Source organism: Rhopilema esculentum, chromosome 7, assembly GCF_057945365.1.
Source record: "Rhopilema esculentum isolate cy_ngs chromosome 7, ASM5794536v1, whole genome shotgun sequence".
NCBI lineage: Eukaryota > Metazoa > Cnidaria > Scyphozoa > Rhizostomeae > Rhizostomatidae > Rhopilema > Rhopilema esculentum.
The window spans coordinates 13,791,073-13,809,317 of NC_142821.1; the positions used below are offsets into that span (position 1 = coordinate 13,791,073).

The window sequence follows — 18,245 nt, forward strand, 5'->3', positions numbered from 1 at the left end:
GGGGGAGTTTCTTCGCTTCAATCTACAGTCAAATGTATAGTGGTTTTATGACCAGGGGGAGTCGAGCTTCAACAGGGGGAGTTGAGGTTGACCAGGGGGAGTTGAATTATGATACAGCACGCGACGATTGCTTAGGTGAAGCGCAAATTTGCATTATGTTTTCGTTGGTATTTTGACGAACTTTTCCTGATGCTCGATGCTGTAACGGCAGAACTTGTACACGCCTTGGTTTATATAACAGAACGGTTCCAAGTTTCAACTCCGTGTTTCACGTCTTATTCATAGTCCATGAGGATATTCATACATACTCAGGATAATTTATATCATACACCAGTGCCTAATTTAGTGTGGTCTTGTACACTAATAGTGGTTTTGAAAATCCAAATTGTGGTCTTGAAATCAGGAATTAGTGGGAAGATTTCCTTGAAATTGAAACGAGGTTTATCGAATCTTTTCATTAAACCTTGCTTTGCCACTTAAATAGCTAAAGGATTCCCGGAATACAGGGCTTTAGTTGTGACTCTCTATGCGTTATGTTTATTAAAAAATCCTAAAAGTAAAATTCCTCCATGAGGTGTTTTTTCGCATCATATTCTAATCATTTTATGTCTCGAAAATGCATTTTTAGCCAATCTAGGGCATTCAGTTTTAAAAATTTTCTGGGCCCCTCCTAGAGGAGCCTAAACATTTTTGGGCATAATTAGTGGTATTGTGAAAGTCCCTTAAATTAGGCATATTTATGTATACAAATTTATACATACAAATTTATGAATAAATGAATAATTACAATACATACAAATTTATGTATACAAATTTATATACAAACTCAGGACTATACAAATTTATATTCAGGATAAAACTTGCCCAAACCCTTGTTATTCTTTTTTTTAACATTTCAAGAACTACATACAAAACATCTCTAAAACTTGCTTTTACTATTCTTGACCAAAAGGGGTTTCCTTCTTATTCCTACTTATACGAATACTTTTTTTTTATTCCTACTTCTACGAATACTTTTTTCTCTAAAGATTTCAAATTCACAAAAATGCTCAAAACGGCAGGCCCATAGCAAAACGTTCAGGGCCTCCTTTGTTTGGTTTGGCGTCATATGGCGATGCATGTTGTGTTTGAATCCCATTTACTTTTACAAACAAATTGCGTTCAACTTTTGTCCAACTTTTCTCTATTGTATTCTTTAATCCTCCTTTGAACCTATTGTCTCTAATGACGTGCACTGCACTTCAAGGGCTTCATTCCACCAGCCACGTTATTTTTTTGATCAAGCTGATCAAGGTCTAATAAATGGCTGCAAGGAGTCAAAAATTAAATTTTGCTTTGGAAATTTGTGGGCTCGGGCCTTTTGCCACTGCGGGCCATCATATGATATTTGACTACAGTTTCTATACTTTTGTACCCTAAGTGAATATAAGAAGGGGATAGCTGCAAATTGCGTTCAATTGGCATAAAAGCTAAAGCCAAAGTTCCAAGTTCTGATCAAAGTGTAGCAAAAAATTGCTATATCTATCAAGGCATCCATATTCAGGCTTTTTAGTTTATGAAAGACTTTCATTTCATTATGGCTTATTAGCAGGGGTACGGAAATTGTGCATAGCAACACCCTTGGTTACCAAGCCTTACGTTTTAGCACCCCTCAGAATAATTTCTAGATCCGCCCCTGTGTACTATATCAGTGGCTACATTGCCAAAAAATGGTTGCCACCATGAAATGTCCTGAATGTGCAGTTGCATTGTATCAGCCAAGTGCACTAAGGGGTCAAGTCTTCAAGATCAAGTCCACTCTTCTGTCATTCAAAGCATATGGCAATTTATTTGTTCCTTCGCTATCCACTTTTGAAGTGGTGAAAGTGACCGACAAATTGGCAAGGGAACTATTACTTCTCTGGCAAGATGTATTAAAGAGTAGTGTAGAAAAGTTTGTGGTCAGCGTTCTACAAATCGTGAAAAATCGGGTATTTGTGTCCTTAGAAGATCATTCAATGCAATCCCATTTACTATGAGAGATGAAAGAGGACCACGTCACTACATTTGTCAAGCACATCTCGAGATATTATCTCAAAATTTTCATCTGCTAGTTTGGAAAAGTGCACACTGAACGCATTTTTAAGGCCAACAGAGTTTCCAAAAGACAGAAACTATTTAAAATGTCCTATTTTATCATGATTAGCCTAAATATTTGATAACTAAGCGTTAAAAGCTAAATTTAGTTTTATGACATACTTTAAACAACAAACCTTGATCCAAACCTCTAGTGCAATCATTGTAATGCGCTTACCGGGGCTTGCCAACGACACGTCGTTACGTCACTGTTGACCACTTATAGCTACTTTTTCCAATAATGTGATTATTATTTGCCCTTCTCATATCCCTTACTTGTTTTTCCGGTCAGATCCTGCCGGTAAACCTTGTCAAATTTTCACTTTTGTGTTAAAAACCTGACCAAAAACAACAATAATTGCCTCTGTGCTCTTTTGCCACGTCTAGCGTTCTTAACTCTATGACGTGCACAAAGACACTACTGTACTACAGAAAAATTCTCCAGATGTTTCTAAACAGGATTCTTATGTGCACGATTCGCTTATGCATCGATTTGAACAGTTTGTGCCCATACCTCCACAAAGCAGGTGGCTTACATTTACGCACTCATTTTTTTCGATAAAAAGGAGTAGATTGTAATAGGAAAATTCAAATTTTCAGTATTAGCCTCGTTATCGTATCTATGATGCACTTAAAGGCATTGAGTCGGTAGGCGAAAAATTCAACCGCTCAGAAGGACCTCATTAATTATTCATGAAAATCACCAACAAACTCGTTTTTCCGAACTCCGAATAACGACGGTATATTGATACCGAGGAAACAATTCTTCGGTTCTCGTTCGTAGGAAACTTCGGTTTTATCGAAAGGGCGGGAAGTGGGAAAATTTGGCGGGAAATTTGACATGTTGAGGTAAAAGATGGACACCGAAGACCTCGAACCCAGCGCTGTTAATCACGCTAAATGTAAATGGGCGAAGTATTTTGAAAATAAAAATTGCATTTACTCTGGAAAGGTGTCAAACTTGAACGCTGTTAATGAGCTTATTCATGAGTATAGCCTGGAGACAATTACTACATTTGTTGTTTGGAGAACAGAGAGAAAAAACTTCTGTTCAACTGGTAAGAAATTTTACTTTTTATGGAATTTTTAAATTGAAATAACGTATAAAGAAGTTAGCATGGATATACTCAACTCAAAATATTTACACTACTTCTCTAAAAACACCTCCCGCATATTAACTAAAAGAATTTTTTTCAAAACCCTGCTCTTATTATGACCCCCCCCCAAGCTTATTAAATTTTTGATCAGAAAAGTTATTGACCGGAAAAAAATTATGTTATCATAAATCCTTTATCCTGTCATCATTTATGAATCCACTGTCTAACAATAGAGGACAATGCAGAAACTAAAGAATCATAACTCTTCTTAAAAATACACTCACTTTCTTTTTATAAGAAACAGGTTTTAAGAAGCGGTAGGCTCAATTTTTCAAAAGTTGATAAACAACCCTGTCCAAATTGAAAAAAGCTGCACTTGCACTGCAACACTGCACTGCAACACTGCACTTGACATCCAGTTTGCATTCATTCTCAGTAAATTGCACACTCAGGAAGTCTCCTTTTAAAATTTATTCTGACTTCAAATTGACATTGATGAAGTTCAATGAGCTTAACTGTTTAGAGATCTCAACAGAGTGAATCATTCTAGGAAAAAAAATTCCTTGATCATAAATTTCCTTTTTTTCTACAGAAATTCAAAAGGATGATAGGCATAAAATATTATGGAATGGGAATGTGCCATATATTTTACTTAATACCAAGGTTTATGTATGTCAGCATGGAGAAACACAGCATAGAAACAAAAATCAAAGAGAAGAGGTAAAAAGTATTTTATTTATTTACAATATGAAATCCTGGAAATATATCTCCTTCAGATGAATTGCCTCAAATAAAAAACTTTCAAGATATTTTGAAATATGATCCTACACTCTAAAGTATCATTGTAAGTTCCACTAGTTTCTGGTTAAAAGTTTTAAATTAGAAGAGTAGGCATAAGGCCCAATATAATATAAAATATTGTTTTCTAGCTGGTTAGTTTGAAAAATATGGCTTCTTAAGCATGATCTGATAAAGCCCATCATGAGACCTCATACCTAGAGCTGAAATTTAGTTATTAGATTTAACCATACATCTTTGTGACTGCAAGCCGAATCAACATGAATGTATCTGATATTATTAAATTCTATTGTTATGTTCAAGATTTTAACAAACTAGTATTTCAAAAAAATTCTTTGTGGTTCATTACAGCCTTCTTTAAATAAAAAAGCATTTCTGCCATTTTTGGATTGTAGAACTTTTTGGTATAAAGTGTGACAAAATTCTTTGTTGGATATATTATAATAATTCTGGCATCAAATACTGGAAAATTTTGAAAAACATAATGTAAAAAAAAATTCTGGAGAGGTACGGGAGTCAAATTGCTGCCAAATACCATGAATTTTGCTTTAACATGCACTCATGCATTTCTGAAATGATCACATGACTGATCCAAAAGCTGATTGCAATGCTATATGTTCAGGATAAAAAAAATCTATTAATTTTTGGGTATTATAGATCACAAATTGCTTTTTGGGCATATGTACGAAATTATCTATTGGGTTGATGTGTTCTACCTAAGCCAGAGCACCCCTACCCAATCAAAGTACCTAATCATTTGTCATTTTGGACAAGCTTACTGTCATATATTTACGTGGATATAAAAATTTCGAGGGTTAATTTTCCAAAAAGGAAGATTATCAAAAACTTTATGCTTATACAAGGATTGTTATTCTTACAGGTAGACTTAACTAAAGCGATAAGTGCAATCTTGTTTTAGGTCTAGGCCTAGTTATCTGCCTACCTGTCCGCCATTACAACTTCTCGGTTCCGTTCGGTCAGGAACTCAGGAAGCAATCGTGAAGAACGAGGCGGAAAATTTTCAAATTTTCAAAATCAGGAATTTTCAAGGGATGATCGTACAACCAGTGTTCTGTTAGGGGGTTCATAAACTGTGATAACCATCAGGGACGTTGTGGCCGCTAGAAAAGGGCCGGGAGAAAAGATCATTAGGGGGCCCCCTCCTTTGTTTGACATCTCCAATAACAAACTACAGGTCGCCAAAAATGGTACCTACCTGGAAACCATGCACCCAGTGGCGGTTTTAGGGACTGTGCTGCCGGGACCAAAAATATCTGCGGGGCCCTTTTTCTTTGTAATTTCTATCATTTTTCTTATGTGGGGGTGTGGGGCCCCTTTTGGCTATCATAAGCGAGCGGCCTGGGGCCATTGCCCCCTGGACCCGACTTAAAACCGCCACTGCATGCACCAAAAATATAAAGATTCCAGTTTTTATCATTTTTAAATGTTCATTTACTATATTTGTTGGGGTTTTTCTCCTTTTCTCTAACCATAGTTTCTTTAAGATTGCAAAAAATGTGAAAAAAATCCAATGCTGTAGTGCACAGTTGATAAAAAACAAACGCAAAAGAGCACTTACATGCACTGCGAGCATTGCGAGCAGAAACATGATTCAGCATGTTTTTACAGACACTTTTTACGACAGACACGTTTTACGATTTTTAGGCATACTTTGTTGCGTTTTGTTAAAATTCAGTTCTTAAATTGGAATCCCTACAGGCACCACGCAGCTATTGGGCTAGCAGGGGCTATAGCCCCCCCCCCCCGTTTTTTGCAATAATAGGCTAGAACATTTTTTGGAAGGTTTACTCTAACGAAACTTTGGATAGTTCACTCCTATCTCCTATGTAGTAGCAGTTCAGTGGCGTAACGGAGCAGTGTGGGGCCCTAAGTGGAGTGTTTTGGGGCCCCTATACTTAGCTAAATTTGAGTCAAGTTTTAGAGCCTCACTGTTAGGGCTTTTCCTAAAGCGTTTATTATAATAACTAGCAGTAAACTTTGCAGAGACGCATCTTCACAAAAATGACCATGATCAGTTGGATAAGACTTTAAAAGATCAAGCTGGCATGATTTTACTTGAGTTTTAGCTTGATTCGCACCTCTGTTGTTCTTTCCCGGAGTTTCAGAAGATTCATCAAAGGCAGGGCTCGTGACCTTGTCTTCGGCCTTGGTGTGTGTTACCCTCAAGCTAATTTTATTTTTTAATGGTTACGGTTATCATCTCTGAGCCAGACTGTTTATACAAATTGCGTAGAAATAAGCAAGTATTTTCTAAAAGAGGCGTTTCCGGCGTTCTAGGGGGCGTGGCCTCAAAACATTTTCGGGCACACCGACTGCAGCCCATCCACTTTTAAACTGGTGCGCGTTCCCTGCCCTAGAATTCGAGGCCCTGGGGTAGTTTGCCCCTACTAGTCCCCCTCTCGGCAGCCCTGTTCATATTCCACGCACCTCTTTCACAGGCCTGTTTGTATATGTTGATCTCCTCTTTTTCTGAACTGTGAACTTGAGTCTACATGTAAGTGAGGCGTTTTCTCACCAAGGGGTTTTACAAACTAACTTGAAAGAAGCCCACCGGGAAATTTCCCGGTGTCCTGCCTGGCCACAACGCCCCTGATAACTATTATCAAAGGCAGTATGTCCCCCATTGTTCTCAGAACCTCTTTTCATGGCCACGATATTCATGCATCGTTGATTCAATGCACAAATAAACAATCAGAATAGCGTAACTTCCCTGAGCATCATGAAGGGGACAGACTGCCTTTAATGAAGTGCATTGTCGCGTGCCTTTTAACCAACCAATCAAAGGACACTTTACAGTCCAGCGGTGTACATTTTGACTGAGACAATCTATTGGTAGGTGGAGAACAGAAGAAAGACGTATAGAGATGCAAAATGCTGAATAATGGTCAGGCACTTTTTCCAAAATTCAAGTTTGCAGGCAAAAGAATCGAGAAGAATTGATCCTGCCCAGCAGGTAAGTGAATATTCTTCTTTGACACTGTTGTAACGGTTTGGCTTTCGTATTTAACCAATTTAGCAATGTTCCCGTTGCGTGTTAAAGTCGCATGTTCTGTTAAGTCCTGTTGTGTTTACATAAATTGTACGGGCGCAGTGAGACTTGGTTTGTCAAGGTTGAACATCTACCTATGGCATAACGCTTTATGAACCTATCTTAGTTCATCAACATCATCAACTGATTCATAACATCAACAAATATTACTTTTCGCAACCTCCTGTCATTTTGGCCAAAGAGGTTACTTTTGCAAAAAAATTTTAAAATCTTTAGGACAAAGGAAATAGTGGATTGAAGACAAATTGTGCTATAACCGAATATATGTTATAATCTATTCCCTCCAGACAAAACTGGCAATCCTTATTTCGTGTCACTGGAAGTCTTTATCGAGGGGCAAATCATTCCAAGAAAATCTCGTACACCTTTTGTGAAAATCCTATTGTTTTATCTAAAAATCTCCAGAAATCCTTTTGTTTTAGGGAAAATCTCGTAGGCTATTTGCAAGAGTGAATTGCTCCTCGGTCTTTATCGTCTTACCTAAGAACAGAATTTCCAAGCATAACTACCTTATCGGTACAGTGATCTAAGAAAAACATTAAAGCCGATCAATTGGGAGAAAATAATTGCCCTGCCTAAATCGCATTTGTTTTAGTTTTTCTTCTTCTTCATAGTTTTAACTTTCTCATTTAGCTCTGAATCGTCACTTGAGGTATGATAGCTTACAAAACAACTTCCTTTCACCATTTCTTAAAGCAACTACAAGTCACTAGTTTCGTTTGCACACAGGAGCATAACTTGGCCAGTAGGTTTGGGAGGGGGGGGGGGGGGGTTGAAAAGGGCTTCTGCCCTGCAAAACTGAGTGATGCCCTGCAGACCTCAAAGCAAAGGTTTGTCTATAGGTTACTAGTGAAAGCTTTACCAATGAACATTTGTCGTAACCAAGGATAAACCTCTAAGCAATAAAAACAAACTTGAAGCTTCATTGCCTGTGAAATATCTATTTCTATCCGTGAGCGTAAATTAAATGTCAAATTTGATTTTCATTTGTAATAAAGCTTGTATTTCATTGCATATGATTTTTGGTACATTATTTAGACGGCGCGACGAAATTTAGCCCGGGATAGGGGCTAAGAATCAGGTTTAGTGAGGTAGAAGGACCCACCATGATTGGGTCCGACGTGAAGAAAATTTTTGAAATTATACCTTGTCAAAGGGCTGAAAAGAATCACCCAGACTAAAATTTAGCAAAATACTATACTGCTAAAAAACTGATTATTGTTTTTTGGTAAAAATAGGGAGGGGCATGTCATGCTAAAACTCTAGTGATAGACGTTGGGGAAGGAAAGAAACGGTACCCTTTCGTTTCAGATTGCACATGTTGTGAATCACAAAGGAAAATGTTGTTTTGATTGGAAGAATTTTATTTCCTAAACAGAAATGTGCAGTTTCTTGTCTCGAGAAAGCCATGTTTACACATCCAAAATGAATACATTGCAATGATACAGAAACATCGCTATCTGCTACTTCGGTTTTTTTCTCAGCGATTTGAAAACAGCAAAACGTGTTGAAAGATTAGTATTTGTAATTTTTATTTCGGAAAACTTTTCTTATTCACATTTCGTTCCAATTGTCTTGGATTATATTGAAGCTTACCTAAAAAAGACTTTTCGAACTATTCACAGCTCACAGCACAGCAAAAGTACCTCGGTCCAAGCAAAGCCTTTTTGTGAGGTTTTAAACCTAGCTCTACGTTTCCTTTTATCTAGCACTTCGGATTACGTCAGGAAACAAAGTTTCAGTCATATAACTTGTATAGCTATTAGGTTATGGTGCAAGACCCAATATAGGACTGGGTACAAGTACAGTAGTCTAAAAATTGCTTTTGTGGGATTTTTAAAGCTATTTTCGTGTCTCATTTTATTCAGCACGTTTAATAACGACAGAAAAAATGTTTCAGTTTTATACCATGCAAAGTTAAACGTTGTAGTGCAATACCTAAAAGAGGACTGGGTACCAGTACCCTAGTCTAAAAATAGCTTTCGGGGGCATTTTTGAAGCCTGATATGTATTTCATCTTACTCAGTATTGTTGTGCACCAGATCGAACGAACCATTGTAGGGTATAATTTAAATATTTGGCAAACACTTTATTCCCGCTGTTAATTATCTATGTTTCTTTTGGTTGTAGGTCTTACGTGTTTTTAGCTGATTGGTTGTTATTAATACTTGTAAAATGCTTGTATATATAAATACGCTGTAGTAGTTTTAAGAATTAGGCTTTTTGGGAGAAGCATCTTGCTGTTCGTTCAAAGTGCTGACGAAAGAAGTCGTTGTCTCTCTGCTCCTTTCTGCCACAAGTCGAGTTAAAAAGGGCCGTGAGTTATTTTATATATACTTGGTTGCACAGTAGTTAAAGTGTAGTATAACATATTGGTGACCACGACGTGACCGGTCGAGAATACTTATTGGCGTGCTGAAAAAAAACCGATAAACTTGCGTTTTACATTTTGGTGTCGAATATAGGTTTTATTGCATTTTTCATTGGCCGTTTTGACGTAGTCGCTGCATTTGCTCGGGTTTGATGCTTTTCATATGTTTTTGTATATAGTTTCCTTTTTCTTATTTTACTTGCCGTTTTGACGTATTCACTGGAATTGTTCGGGGTTGATGTACTGGGTATGGTTTTTATTTCTTGTTTCTTTGGAAATTTTGACTGTTTCGCCGCATTGGTTATCTTGTATCGTTTTTATTATTACGTCGGATTTCCGTTAAAAGTGAAGATTGAACTGAACTTTCGAGAAGCAATTTCAGAATGCTGATATACTTATATGATATTGTCTAAAGATTGTTCAAGACAGACTTTAATTCCGCTCGTTTTCTTCTTGATAACTCGAAAACAAAATCCGTGGTTGCACTCATTTCGGCAAAACTTTGGAAATATTGTGAAATTGTTTAGTTATTCACGTAGTTAAAATGGAAGCAACGGTAGAAGAATTACAAAACCGTGTGTCTGCTATGCAGGCAGCCCTGGAGGGAAACGCCCAGTCGGGACTTTTTAAACAACCGCCTTTCAGTGGATTCCAAAATGAAGACGTAAATGAATGGGTTGTAAAATTTAATCGACTTGCCAGGTTCTATGGTTGGGGCAATGCAAAAAAATTAAGTGCACTTCCATTGTTGCTTAATGGCCCAGCTTTGGCATGGTTTCAGACGCTCTCAGACGAAACTGCAGGAACTTTCGATAGCTTAATTGAAGCTTTAATTGCAAGATTTGGCAACCAAAACATCCAGTTTTTGATACGGCAAGAACTTTATGCCCGAAAACAGCTCGAACATGAGCCTCTAGTAACCTACACTGAAGACATCATAAAAAAGTGTCAATGACTGAATCTAAATGAGTTAGAAATGATGAACATTTACATAAACGGCCTAAGCGCAGAACTAAAGAACCATGTTGTTTTAAACCAGCCAAAAACTTTCACAGAGGCAGAAAACCTTGCCCGCCTCCGTGACGCTGTTTCAAAGTCTTTCGGCCCAACCGTCCCGCAAACCATTTCGCAAGACCAGCGTATTAAAGAACTTGAGGGCCAAGTTAATATATTGCTTGCGTTGGCTAGCAACAAGAGAACCGGCCAGTTAAACGCTTTAGATCAAATTGATTATGGTAACAACTTGGGTGGTGGTACATATGGTAATCATGTTGCAAATCAAAGCTCTTTTCAAAGTGACCTCCTGAATCTTAAAACAGAGCTAATTGCTGCAATTGATCAACGTTTTGTGTCTGGCAAACCTCAACCCATGAACAGGCTTCAACAAGGTGTAAGGGAAAGCTATGCAAGGGGGCGTAATTTACGTACCACCGATGGGCAACCTATTTGCAACAACTGCTATCGTGTGGGTCATGTGGCTCGATATTGTAGAAGTAATAATAGTGGTGTTTCTGGTAGAGAAAATGCAGTTCAAAATAATTATCGCTTTCGGTCAACTCAAAACTTTCAGCAGGACAGATCCGGTACAAATTATTTAAACGAACAAGGGCCTTCTCGTTGGGGGAATTGAAGGAGGCCCAAACGGTTGGAAAGCAAATGAAGCCCCCGTTTTGTGAAAAAGCTGATTCGTCTTTCGAACAATGGGTTAATAAACGAAATTGTTTGACTAGTGCCAAGTTTCTATTAGAAAAACCTTTAAATGACATTGATATCGAGCCAAGAAAGGGAACCTACGCAGTACCGTGCTTACTAAACGGGACATCATCAAGTGACGAATCTTCGATACTTGGAAATGTCTTAATTTGGGGATCAGTTGAAAATGAGCAAGTTAAATTACTCGTAGACACTGGCGCCGCTATTTCCGTAATTAGTGAAAGTTTTTTTAATTCTGCTCTGCGCATGCATTACTCGCTGCAGACGCCGCGTAATGGACTCGAAAGTATTCAAACTGCAAATGGTGCCACTGTTGCTGTGAAAGGTTTTGTGACGTTTCCTCTCACCATTGGTAATGAGCTTTATGAATGTCAGGCCTCAGTTGTCTCTGGCCTAGCTTACAATGTTGTGTTAGGTCGTGACTTTCTGCATAAAACCCATGCTGTTATTGATGTTCCTGGCCATATTGTAACATTTAAGAATGATAACACTGTCTCATTTATAACTGGCAATACACCTCCATTGCTTTGCTCTGTCGCTGTTTTTTCTTCATTCGTCATTGAACCTCGTTCTGAAGCTATTTTTCCTGTGCAGCTTTTGCAGTCGCACAGTAGTTCTGTCGCAGGCCTCGTCGAAGGTAATGAGAAATTAACCTCTCGTTATCGCCTCCTCCCAGCAGCTTCTATTTCATGCCCAACTAGTGAAGGAAATGTCTCGTTTCGTTTGTTAAATCTTTCTGATGAACCAGTGCTTTTTCATAAAGGAACAGTCATCGGCACGTTTTCTGAACTTTTGCACACTGACATCTTTCCTTTAAAAAGTAGTGTCTCAGCTATGGATTCTGCTCCACAACATCACAGCCTCCTTTCCGAACTTGAGTCTATTAAGAATGTCGATCTTTCAGAGGCCCAGAATGCAGCTCTCTCACAATTACTTTTATCGTATAAAGATATTTTCGCCTCATCTAGCCTTGATCTCGGCCATACTTTCATCATCGAACACGAAATTTACACAGGGGATGCTCGGCCTATTAAGTCTTCACCTTATCGAGTCTCTCAATTGCAACGTGAAGAAATTGAAACACAGATTTCAAATATGCTATCTCAAAATGTGATTCAACCTTCTTCGAGCCCTTGGAGCTCTCCTGTAGTTTTAGTAAAGAAGAAAGACGGTACGACGAGATTTTGTGTCGACTATCGAAAATTAAATGCTGTCACTCGCAAAGACAGTTATCCTCTTCCTCGCATTGATGATGCCCTTGACGCTCTTTCTGGATCTCAGTTCTTTACAACGCTCGATCTGCAGTCGGGCTATCACCAAGTTGCCATGCATCCGTCTTCACGAGAAAAAACTGCCTTCGTTTCACATGCAGGATTGTTCGAATATAATGTAATGAGTTTTGGTTTAACAAACGCTCCACCGACTTTCCAACGATTGATGTCGAGAGTTCTTGCTGGCCTAGAATGGAAGGTTTGTCTCATCTATATAGACGATATTATCGTTTTTTCTTCTACTTTTGAAGAACATTTGCAAAGGCTGTCTCTCGTTTTCGATCGAATACGTCAGGCTAACTTGAAATTGAAACCAAGTAAGTGCCACTTTGCTCGCCATTCTGTGAAATTTCTTGGGTTTATTGTCTCTGCAAATGGTATTTCTGCTGACCCAGACAAGCTTGAAGTTGTAAACTCGTTTCCAGTGCCGTCCAATGTGAAGGATGTACGCAGTTTTCTTGGTCTCTGTAACTATTACAGACGTTTTGTCCATGATTTTGCACGCATAGCTTCACCTATAAATCAGCTAACAAGAAAGGACGTCAAGTTTGTGTGGAGTGCTGAATGTCAACACGCTTTCAACATACTAAAGCAGAGTTTGTGCTCCAATCCTGTTTTAGCTTATCCCATTTTTAGTGAGCCTTTTCACCTGTATACTGATGCCAGCAACTCGGCTCTTGGGTATATTCTCGGCCAACGGGTTGAGGGTGTGGAGTATGTCGTGGCCTATGGTGGGCGTGAGCTGAATAATGCTGAAAAACGCTATAGCACCACGGAACGTGAAGCTCTTGCTGTAGTGGATGGAATTAAACGGTATCAACCTTATCTTCATGGCCGTAAATTTTTTGTCCATACAGACCACAGTAGCCTCTCATGGCTCATGAATGTGAAGGATCCTACAGGTCGGCTTGCTCGCTGGGCGTTGCAGCTGCAGCAGTACGATTTTGACATTGTTTATCGCCCTGGACCTTCCAACAACAACGCAGATGCGCTTTCACGACGATCTTATTCCTCAACCACTGTTTCTGCTCTTTCTCCGCCTATGGCTTCTATTAGGCACCCATGTCCTGCTCCTCCACAGCTCACCAAATTACAACGCGAAGATCGTGACCTTTTCGCCATTATTGAGTACCTCGAGTGTTCTCTCTTGCCAGATGATAACAATAAAGCGCGTACTCTGCTACTGACTGTCGACTCGTACTATCTGGACGAAAATGGGGTTTTATGTCATTTATGGACACCTAGTAAACGACATGTTCAGTCTTTATGTTCTCAGGTGGTAATTCCTGCAAGCCTTCGCCGAGAGATTCTTATTGCTTGTCACGATGAACCTACTGCTGGTCATTTAAGCGTTTTTAAAACGTATGAGAAAATTCGTTCTCGTTATTATTGGCACGGCATGTATAAAGACGTTGAACATTGGTGTACTTCATGTATTGATTGTTCGATGAAGAAGGTGCCTAGGGGTAAGAAGAAGGCACCCTTGCTGCCTATTCCTGTCGAAGGAGCCTTTGATCAAGTAGCCATGGACGTCTTAGGCCCGTTTCCCGTTACAAACAACGGCAACCGTTATATTGTGGTTTTTTCTGATTATTACACACGGTGGCCTGAAGCTTTTGCTTTGCCTTCTACTGAAGCGTCTATGATTGCTAATTTGCTTGTGGACAAGATTCTCGCTCGCCATGGTGCTCCGAAAACGCTTTTATCAGATCGGGGTTCGAATTTTCTTGCATCTATCGTTACAGAGGTCTGCAAATTGCTCAACACTCGCCAACTTCGGACTACCTCGTATCATCCGCAAACGGACGGACTAGTCGAAAGGTTTAATGGTACCCTTGCGGAAGCGTTGTCGATGTATGTCAGCTCAAATCAGAGGGATTGGGACCCCCACCTGCCATTGGTGCTTTTCGCTTACCGTGTCTCGCCTCACGCTACGACCCACGAATCGCCGTTTTATCTTTTATATGGGCGAGAGCCTCGTCTGCCAATTGATGCGTCTCTTATTTTGTCTTCGACAGCAAAACTCTCGTCCTCCGTTGCAGAACACCGTGCTCGCATTGTCGAAAATCTGGAAAACGCCCGTCGCATAGTTAAGACAAATACAGAGTTGGCTCAACAGCGCATGAAACACTACTACGATCAGAACAGTGCGCCAGTCTCCTTTGATATCGGATCCAAAGTCTGGGTGTACACCCCAAAAACGAGAAAGGGTCTTTCCAAAAAGTTAGCCCATAACTACCACGGACCATATCGCGTTGTCAAGAAGTTATCGCTCGTTCATTTTCGTTTAAGGACACTCGACAACCGTCCAGTTAGTGTTCCAGTGCACGCAAACCGCATGAAGCTGTACGTCGATCCGTCGGACCGTCCAACCGCTGCTCCTCCGCAATGTGACACGTTCGTTGATCTCAGTGATGTGGATTTACCGCCAGACAGTTTTCTACCAGAACCTAACCCGATAGCAAAGAGTGACTCGTCTGTAGATGAGCCCTCTATCACTCGTCCCGAGGATTACTGTACACCACAGGAGATTTTACCAGTTTGACGCGTTTTCGAGCCGGGAGGCTCGATTTCAAAGGGGGAGGTTGTGTTGTGCACCAGATTGAACGAGCCATTGTAGGGTATAATTTAAATATTTGGCAAACACTTTATTTCCGCTGTTAATTATCTATGTTTCTTTTGGTTGTAGGTCTTACGTGTTTTTAGCTGATTGGTTGTTATTAATACTTGTAAAATGCTTGTATATATAAATACGCTGTAGTAGTTTTAAGAATTAGGCTTTTTGGGAGAAGCATCTTGCTGTTCGTTCAAAGTGCTGACGAAAAAAGTCGTTGTCTCTCTGCTCCTTTCTGCCACAAGTCGAGTTAAAAAGGGCCGTGAGTTATTTTATATAAACTTGGTTGCACAGTAGTTAAAGTGTAGTATAACAGTATTTCTGATCTGAAACTTCATGCTATTATTATAACATTCACAATTTTACTGCTCTGCCTCTGTACTATAATGAAACTTCAGAATGCAAGTTGTTTGACAAAACGAAAAGTTTCAACACTCACAGCCTTTTGCTTATAGGTCAGATCACATTGTTCTTTTCATACCTTTTGCTCAGTTTTGCAAGCTCTTTCTGATGGTATCATCAGATTTGAAAATTTTGAAATTTTGCTGACCGTGCATTTTTCATGCTTCCGGAAACGCCCGGTCATTTTCCAGAATGTTCCCAAGGCTTAAAATAATCATTGTTTTTTACTCTTTTGATTTAAACTTTAAAAATTTAGATTAGGCAGGGTGCTAGATGGTTATGCAAAATTCCCTGTCTAGAGACAAGGTTCACGTTTTGTCACGCACCTATTCCTCAATTGCTTTGGGAATTTTAAATTGCAGAATTAACTATTCAGGGAATTGCAGCATGTTGAACAATGGAGTACCGTCTTAGTCATTGAGTGTAATTGTTGGAGAGAGGAGATCTCATGCGTATTCGAGCAAATCAATGTAGAGGGGCAGGGACGCATGCGTATTCTAACGAGTAATCCCTACAAAATCCTGGGCCATCCTCAACACCCTCAACGGTGCCGGGGGACACCGACTAAAACTCACAAATATGTTGAGAACAGATTTCTGAGAAGTTTTACGCATATATTTTGGGGACGTATTTTCGTTTATTCTTCATTTAGGGTTTCATCAGACCTTATTTGTAAATGTAGTTAAACAGGAAGATCAAAATTCGAAGCTTTTTGCCTTAAAATTTACGTTTTCTGTTATTTAAGTCGATTAAGTTGCCTTGGTCTGGCTCTAGTGTGGGAGGTCAGTTCAAATCAGGTTGTGTTTTTTACATCGATTTTCTAATCTACGTGTAATATAGGTACTTATTTCATTTTAGGTCAGTCTTGCGTTTATGCTTATATTTGTTCATGCTTCTATTTGATTAGGATATATTAGCGTGTCGCGCTTTAGTTTTTCATGTTTTCCGGTATAGTAATATTTTACATGCCCTTTTGCTCTACAAAGTTCCCCCGCGTATCCTAATATATCTAACACCTCCTACTAGTTCATTTACGTATTGCACGATAGATACCGACAATAACACCGGCAATTATTGATATTAGTTTGCTATATTGTAATGCTGTTATATAAAGTAGAGTACGGAGAAACAGGGTTAGTTAGAGAGCAGCGTGGTGCTTGCGAAAGGCCACTGCTATCAAACATGTAGACACCAGCTCACACACACACACAGAACGGTCATGGATGGAAAGGCTAAGAGAGGGCTGATGGCATTCAACCCGAGTGGCTTGTGAAAGCACTCGAGGTTTCGTTTCATATATATATAATTTAATGGCGTAACAGTACTTGTGAAAGGCTGTTTAGTACCTAAGTTTCGATATTGTGTAAAAGTACGTCTTAGCTTTGGATGGAACAAAAGGAATTGATTTTGTGTGTCAAAACGATTCGTTTATTCGCTCGGTCAATCGCTCAAACAACGAATGGTGTCAGAAGTTTTACAAATATATATACCAGCAGCAAATTTTACATACGTGAACACTTAGGCCCTGTTCACACGATACCGGATTCATTTCGTATCGGATCGCTTTTCATATCGAAAAGGCCTTCTGGTCACACGATGACGCTTGAATCCGATACGCACCGTATCGTTTTTGCGGATTCAAACCATTCCGCTGTGAATGTAGAATGGAATCATATCGGATCTCTTTTGAGCTCGTGTGAACGCATGAATCCGATACGGTTTCGCTCCGGAACCTCTGTTTCGAAAAAGCAGCTTCGTTTTCGGGGTTTCTAAAACAGTTTGGCAGCATAGGGGAAAAATGTACTTGCCATGCGCGCGATAATTCACAGGGGTTACGAATGTCAACACTGCTTAGCGATATCCGCCATTATGTTTAACTTAGCAACCAAAATTCGGCGCGAAATTGAAACTGCTTACGCCATACTTCCCGGTAAACAGTATTCGTCGTTAAACTGAAAAATTGTTAACATTTTGTTTAATTTGCAAAAAGTTAATAAAATGGTGGTTTCATGGACATGGATGTTCATTTTCGTTTCCACGATACCATATTTGCTTTGCATGCTTTACCGTAGTAAAGAGGGCTGTCAAGCGTGTGGAAAAAAAACTCAACAGAATAGGCCTTTTGTTTCCTCGTGCAACTTCAACATTGAAGATATTCAGAGCTATTTCGGTCCTGAAGTTATAAGCGGTGATTTATGCCACAACTGCGTCTGTTTAATAAATCGACGGAGAAGACAGCGATTAACAAGCGAGGTAACCATTGTAAAAAAAATATCTATCTATAGTAAAAGGATTATCCATAAAAACAAAATACTTTTACCAAAGACTATCTTCCTAAAAAGGGTTATACCTATTTTATGTTTATCAGAATAAGACTTGAAATATATTCAGATATAAAAAGTAGTGATAATAACCTGGTACAGAAATTAAGAATTTTTAAGGTAATGTCATTAGAAAAAGACAGATCTAGTTAAGATATTCTATCTTTCTGCCAATAAGTTCATTTTCATAGGCTAGAGATAAATAATGATAATAACAGCAAATTTAAAAAAGGTTGCGCAAACTAATACATCAAAGCTTTTCTTAATAATTCAAATTCTCTACAGAAAGAAAATGTTAGAAGCAAGCCATGGTTTCGCGGCAATAAAAATAAGAGTTTCAAACTCTCTGCCGAAAGTCATCAGGACTTGGAGGACAGATGTTTGCCCGATCCACCGAAACGAATGTTGTTGGACATTTCAAACTGGAAAAAGGAAAGGACATCATTTGGTCACCAGCTTGTTAGCCCCCGTGG

General features: G+C 39.1%; 1 protein-coding gene across 1 annotated transcript in view; it reads left to right on the forward strand.

The window, feature by feature from the left end:
* Nucleotides 1-1,050: 1,050 nt before the first annotated feature.
* The window catches only part of LOC135683136 (xanthine dehydrogenase), a 46,265-nt gene continuing 29,070 nt past the window's right edge, over nucleotides 1,051-18,245 (forward strand). The window contains exon 1 of the mRNA XM_065198312.2: nucleotides 1,051-6,984. The gene's annotated coding sequence lies outside the window, so the exon portion shown is untranslated. The remainder of the gene's footprint in view (nucleotides 6,985-18,245) is intronic.